Source organism: Haemaphysalis longicornis, unplaced genomic scaffold (genome assembly GCF_048455015.1).
Source record: "Haemaphysalis longicornis isolate Haplotype H1 unplaced genomic scaffold, Haemaphysalis longicornis Haplotype H1 scaffold_1, whole genome shotgun sequence".
In the NCBI taxonomy this organism is placed as follows: domain Eukaryota; kingdom Metazoa; phylum Arthropoda; class Arachnida; order Ixodida; family Ixodidae; genus Haemaphysalis; species Haemaphysalis longicornis.
In genome coordinates this window covers 15,560,907-15,565,895 of record NW_027526203.1, presented here as the reverse complement: position 1 = coordinate 15,565,895, position 4,989 = coordinate 15,560,907, and the positions used below count along the sequence as shown (strand labels likewise).

Below are 4,989 nucleotides of genomic sequence, written 5' to 3'. Positions count from 1 at the left end.
TAGTTACTCCCGCCGTTTACCACGCACGTGTGCAAGCGTTTTGCGATGAGCGTGCGGCATTAACCTGGCTTGCCCGTGGTGCTCGGAAAAATACCAGGAAAACAGTCACGTACGTTTGCGCCACAAGGATGAGCGCAAGACACCTCGCAGACGCCCAGCTCGCGAAGCCGGTTCTACCGCGTGCCGACGCATTTCACTTTAGGAGGAATGGGAAAGCCTGCGGACAAAGCAATCCGGGTCAGCCAGTCATGCATGCGGAAGATGGATATGACGATAATTTTAGGGACCTTATACAGTCGAACACGGATATATCGAACACGCTTATATCGAATTATTGTCCATATCGAACAGTCTGAACATCCCCTTGGAAATCCCGTGCAAAAGCATAGCGCCGTTGTACGCGTCTACTGAGCTCCCGATCATGGGCGCATTCGATATATCGAATGCTGCACCGCAAGTTACCACTTATCGCGACTTTGAAGAGCTATGTGATGTGCGGAGCTTTCAGATAAGATTTAGATGGGCATATTGAATATTTCGAATTATCGATATATCAAACTTTTTTGAAATCCCCTTGGAATTGCGTGTTCGACTGTATATGCGTGTTCGACTGTATGACGATGACTACTACTGCCACAGTGAGAAGCGACGACGGAACACGTAAATAAACGAATTTCGCAATACGTGGTGGTGTCATTCAGTGCTTCAGGAGGATCTAAAAAGAAATCCTCCAGCTCGCCTTGCGTCACTTAGTGCAAGTTTCGCCAGTTTTAAAGACGATGGTGTAACATCAAACGCGAAAACTGACCGTACATATACGTGGCGTCGGCGGGGCCACCGCTGTATGGACTGGTGTACTTGAACTCATTTCGCCAGAGCAGCAGCCAAATCCTCTCACTGCGGCGCTAAACCGGCACCTTGGCAGAATGGAACCTTGCTGCCACGTGCTGCCAGCTGCAGGTGCACGTGGCAGCACGCATACGCGTAAACGGATGCGCGCACACAGCTCTGACTGCTGGGGAACTTCAGCGTGATGAGCATCCAGTCTGCTTGTCAGAAAACGAAGGCCTGAATTCTTTCTTTTTGGACAACAAACGTCACATGGTTGGCCGGTTCTTCATCACTTGCAGTGGTAGGCTGTTGGACAGCTGCTGCTATGACCAGAAGCAACGTGCGCACTACTTACATGACGTTTGTATACAAATTATGTGCAACAACGCTTTTATCAATTTGGTGTTGACAGGAGCTGTGGGTTTATGTGGGAGATTATATTGGCGCTACATTTGCTGCCCTTACCAGCGTGTAGTACAGCGCTGTGCTCTCGCTGTTTATTAGTTACCAGCACAATTTTTACAACGGTGTGTGAAGTTGGTGAAATGAAGTACATGCAGTGTATCTCCTGGATTGGTCGGTGCTTCCTGCTTCGGCGTGATTCTTTCCAGGCCATCACTAACAAGGGTGGCAAAGTTGTGCTTGTGCCAGAAGCCAAATTTTTTGGCTCTTTGTGATCAGCACTGCAGTGTACCTTGTAACTTTGGAAGCTCGGAAAAGTTGGTACAACATGACCAAATATACAGATAGTTGTAGGCACGACGGCATATTAACACGTACGCGTTTACTCCAAACATCTTTTTGTCACATCTAATATAATTCAGGCCTCTTTTGTCCCAGCTGTGCTGATTTCACTCCCCAAAATAAGGCACCTGCTGGTCTCTTTATGCACAGAAAGTATGGTGAGGTTTCAAAACATTTCAGGCTGCTGCGCCAAAACTATACGGACAAAAACGCTGGTGTTCAGCGGCGCGTACTACAGTGCACCAGAGTGGAAGATCAAGTGCACTGGGCACCAGTAATCGAGAACTCTTGTCAAATGAGGGCCTTAAAAGGTATTCCTGAATTCGGCCTATTCTTCTCCCCACAAAAGCCACAGATTCTATGATCTAAATGGGAGCGCAAGCAGCCTTCGTGCAGCACTATTTAGACCTTTGCCGGCAGAGTCTTCAGCCAGTGCCCACGTTTGAGGACACAGACCCATTCTTCCCTATTGAGCCACAGCAGATCAAACCTGGCGTGATATGGGGCGCGCACACACCTTCCAAAATAAAAAGAAAGAAAGAAGTGCGGTAACAAAGTGCGGGGGAAAGGATCCCCGGGGTGCAGCAGCCTTTGCCTTTAAAAAGGCTTTAAAAAAGGGCTCTCCGCCGCAGACCACGCTGCACCTACCGGCGGATCGCGTAAACAGCCATGACGCGCCTGTGACGTTCCAGCCGACGGGGGCTTCTTCCTCTGGCCAGCCACGCAGCTGGAGAACCGGTCGAGCTCTGCTGCGCGCGCTTCACCCATGTGCTGCCCGTGCGCGCGTAGAGCTTGCGCGCAGACATTCCCCCGAGCTGGTGACCGTCCGGCCGCTCGCTGGACGGCTGCAACGTCACTGCAATGGCCGCTCTCTCCTCGGTTTCGGTTTCAAAATCGCTGTTTTTTGCTGGCCGCTTGCGGCATCCACGCGCGTATTTCAGCTGTTGTATTTTGCGTGTTGCCTTTTTTTCAAGCAGAATATAGGAAAATAGGGTTTTCAAGAGGTCGAAATTTTGAGTGCAGTTGGCCTTTAACAGCTGGCAAACCGATATACTTTACTTTGACAGCAGCATGTAATCTCCCAAGCAGCAGAAATTGCCAAGCCCAAGCATGGCAAAACATCAGTGGCCAATGTGTCCGAGCTTGGCAATACCTCGGCCGCCAATATTGGCTGGTGTTTGGGAAGGGTGACAAGCCAACAATTGGCCAAGCCCTGGAAGGCCAATATTGGACAACGCTTGGCAAAGTACCTTGCCATGATAATGCCAATTGGTGGACCCCACGCTATTTTCATGCACATTTTTGGCTTTGTGACCAGTCCTTACGACCACTGCTTATTTTACGAGTTGCCTCGCGGCCCGATTTCTGCTTTATACATGCCAGTATACAGGAAATTATTAAACGGGTGCGCATTATTTATTTAATGCGCACTCGATAAATAATTTCCTGTACAATGGCATGTATAAAACAGAAATGGGACCGCGAGGCACAATAAGCAAACTGCATCAACTTTGCGAACCAATTATACATACGCGACTTGCCAAAAACAATGGAGCAACACAACACACCGGGTCTCTCTGTGTAGCTTTTTTATTATTTTCATCAAATATACGAGAAACCTCGCTTAACAGTGGCAAGAATACGAACACAAACATGAAAGCAAACACAAACAACAGTCGAGAAAAAATTTTAAAAAGCGCTGCTCATGAAGCGCGAACCGATTATCATTCGTTTAACTGCTTGAGATGCCTACAAAACAGAAGCATTCAGGTAAATGAAAACAGGACCCTCATTCCCGGTAATTCGCCGACCTGCCAAGACCACAATATGTTTTTGAACAGCACTATTGTAGAATAGCCCAGCTTGGAAAGCTTGTCACTGCTGCATCCGCCACTTGTCCACGGGAAACACCTGTGCGTCGTAGCGCCTGCAATAAGTAAAAAAAAATAGTTCACTATAATGCTAAATTCACGCTGCTTACTAAATACAGCACCTATACAAGCCTTACCACATATCCGTGTGAAAATATTCAGCCTAAAGTTCTAGCTTGTTAACACTCGCTATGAAACATAAAACGTACTGCACTATTCATTTTTCAAAACTGCGTTTTTTACGGTAGCAGTTACTTGGCTCGTTCTGGAGAAAACAGTCCGGAATTTCACCGAAAATGGGCTTCACTCTTATTGCAGTAGCGCAAAGTAATATAAAAAGTCCAATAGACAAAGCGACACGCCAGCGGTTCCGTGAAATTTTGTTGTGCCTTCGCTCACTTCTGCCCCGTCAGACGCGGAATTCAGACGCGAACGGAACCGACGGAGAAGCCCAGCGGTAGTGTAATTACTTTGTCGCTCGACAATACCTTTACGTTGCTCAAGAAAATAATGAAACGAAAGCTTCATTAATAGGTAGAGTTTAATTAAGCCAGCGTAATACATCCGCAACTCTTATACTGCACACGAGTCTTGCTTCAACGCATGCTGAACGTCGTGAACCTGCAGTGGGAGCACGGCTGCTTATTTGGAAAACACATAGCCGGAAAAAGGATAGCTAGAACTGGCGTCACACAATTGGAAGCACATGTATGTGACCACTTTTTTCTTCGCAAGAACCAACAACACTAAGCAGCACTCGCGAGCGCCAGTACAGCTGAAGTTTTGGCGGGAACGAGCGCGAGCACTCCCGCACCGCGAAAAAATGAAATGGTGACTTACGTTTTCAGCGGCGGCCGTAGCAGGCAAACGATGTTATTACACCAGTCAGGTATACTTCACACAGCCACCGACACCAAAACGCACCTCACAGACACGTACAGGAGTACTACCGCAGTTTCAATGCCACAAAAGAGACGGAGCCGTCGGTGCAACGCGCCCGTGCACCGGCCCCGCCGCGGGTTCAAAGAACGCGCAAAGGCACAACGCTGAAGTAGTTCGACGTTCACCGTTGCGTTAGGACACACAAATGACCAATTCCTACTGAACGTTTAACACTCTCTCTCACGCTGTTTTGAATAAGCTGCACTTTAGTTTAAGTACGCTTTGTTTCGTGGCACGGTGCTGTGGCTCTTTAGGTAACTACTTTTTGCTGCGTTTTGGCCTGTGCACCGCGCTCTAACCGTCTGGGGAACCGCCGCGGGCAACGACCGCAGTGCTGCCCTCGAGTGGTGCTGCTTGCGCGCCGGGTGCGCATGTACACACGCAAAATAACGCACACGAGTGCTCTACAGTGAGACTTCATGTAACAATATGCAAAAGCAGGCAAGGCTGTCGGCATTTACACCTGCCAATACTTTTTATTTAAATGTGCTACTTGACACAAGCTTGAAAATGATTTGGAACTACTTTTTTTGTTGTGCGCTGCGCGTGAAAACAAATTCAAAAACACGCAAACTTCAGTAATATTTTGAGTGAACTTGAG

At 48.1% G+C, this 4,989-nt stretch overlaps 1 long non-coding RNA gene across 1 annotated transcript; it reads right to left on the bottom strand.

Annotated features, from left to right (window-relative positions):
* Window positions 1–3,147: 3,147 nt before the first annotated feature.
* On the bottom strand, window positions 3,148–4,683 carry LOC144163245 (uncharacterized). Its single transcript, XR_013320873.1, has 2 exons — window positions 4,287–4,683; window positions 3,148–3,502 (listed from the first exon to the last, which is right to left on the bottom strand). It is a non-coding gene; the product is annotated as an uncharacterized LOC144163245 (long non-coding RNA).
* Window positions 4,684–4,989: the final 306 nt, after the last annotated feature.